The sequence below is a fragment of the Sinocyclocheilus grahami genome, unplaced genomic scaffold, assembly GCF_001515645.1.
Source record: "Sinocyclocheilus grahami isolate Dianchi unplaced genomic scaffold, SAMN03320097.WGS_v1.1 scaffold6986.1, whole genome shotgun sequence".
Classification (NCBI taxonomy): Eukaryota; Metazoa; Chordata; class Actinopteri; order Cypriniformes; family Cyprinidae; genus Sinocyclocheilus; species Sinocyclocheilus grahami.
In genome coordinates, this window is record NW_015511196.1 from 1491 (window position 1) to 3674 (window position 2184).

Here is a 2184-nt window from a genome sequence, read left to right on the forward strand (position 1 = left end):
GACCCCACGTTCTCGAAATACCCATTTAGTTCAAAACAACAAATGACTCTTTATTACTATTCTCTAGCCTTGGTTTAAAGATTAATTCCTTGCTTGAAACGTGATATTCATCCCACATGTAGTGACCTCAAACCTGAACACCTCCTACCCATCCCTCTTCTAATCTTTTCATTCCCAAGAGAGCTGCTGTTACCTCAGGCATATTTGCTTTACTAACAGTCCTGGCTATGATCTTTAACAATGGGACTCTGAAAAAGACAATGGCATGGCTGCCACAGAGCAGATAGATCAATTTGGGGGTCAGAGAGTGGGGGAGAAGGTCAGAGACTCCTGGTGGCCCACATCTCTAGTTAGGGGTGGTGCTGAGTGGACTCTCAATTGACAATGCTCACAACCACAAAACATTACGGTGACTATTAAATTAAAACTTTGATATGGAGATTATTCTGCATTAAGGAAAGGATAGAAGGATATAGCCTACAATATTGATGTAAAAGTGACAGTTCTGATAACTGGCTCAAAACTTTATTACACTGACCCCACGTCATCCATATTGATCATCCATATTGCTGAGCCCTGCAAAGCTTTTGTAAGTTCAGAAGAGTTAGAGGTGTCACCACCACACTCATGCAGGTCTGTAACTTTCTGATCCACCCAAGAGTCCATATAACTATTTTCTCTACCCAAATCAAAATATCTAAGCTTCCATCCATTGGAACTGCAGCAAAGCCCAACCTCCATAAAACTGGGCAGGCACAATGGCCAACAGATGGTCTTGTTGGGGGACAACCCTATGCCAGCACATCCTGTCTTGCTAAATTTACCACCCAAGAAAGCAAGACTTCCCAAAAAGGATTCAAAAAGGAAACTGCAAAATTACTGGCCACCTTGATATGAATTACAGTACAACAAGTAATCCATTTCCACCATGACTAACCTGGTGATGTGTTATGCATGAAGTCCAGACATTAATTGCATGCATGCAAAAAACATTTTATGCATGATGTTTCACTGGTCTGTTTGTACATTACTCATTTAGCTCAGCACAAAAACCCATTAAAGGGTTACTCCACCCCAAAATTAAAATGTTGTCATTAATTACTTATCCTCATGTCGTTCCAAACCCGTAAGGCCTCCGTTCATCTTCGGAACACAAATTAAGATATTTTTGATGCATTCTGAGAGCTCTCAGCCCTTCCCATAGACAGCATGTAAGTAACACTAACAACGTCCAGAAACGTAGCCAGGAGATCGGTAAAATAATCCATGTGACATTAAGGGTTCAACCGTAATTTTACGAAGCTACGGGAATACTTTTTGTATGCAAAAACCGTAGTGCCATTTTGGAGAGCATTCACTGAACGCAAACAGCGTATGCTGTTGTGTGTCAGCCGCGCCACACAGCAACGTATCCGTGTGGTCTCCAAAATGGCGCTACGGTGACACAGAGGAGGCGAATTGTTGCATAAAATCATTATTTTTGTTTTCTTTGCATACAAAAAGTGTTCTCTTGGCTTTGTAAAATTACGGTTGAACCCCTGACGTTGATCATGTTACTTACATTGCTGTCTATAAGAGGGTCAGAGACCTCCCAGAATGCACCAAAAATATCTTAATTTGTGTTCCGAAGATGAACGGAGGTCTTACGGGTTTAGAACGACATGAGGGTGAGTAATTAATGACAGAATTTTCATTTTGGGGTGGAGTAACCCTTTAATACAAGAAAAACACTTAACATTCACAGTCTTGCGAGCTTTGGGTATATACAAAAAGTGTTCTCGTAGCTTTGTAAAATTACGGTTGAACCCCTGACGTTGATCATGTTACTTACATTGCTGTCTATAAGAGGGTCAGAGACCTCCCAGAATGCACCAAAAATATCTTAATTTGTGTTCCGAAGATGAACGGAGGTCTTACGGGTTTAGAACGACATGAGGGTGAGTAATTAATGACAGAATTTTCATTTTGGGGTGGAGTAACCCTTTAATACAAGAAAAACACTTAACATTCACAGTCTTGCGAGCTTTGGGTATATGAGGCCTAGGGCTGGGTATCGTTCAAAAATTTTCGATATCGATACCTATACCTTGACTTCGATACCGGTTCCTGAACGATACTTTTTTCAATACCTATTTGTATAAATCAATTTTAACAAGATTACATTATCTAAAAAAAAAAAAACTT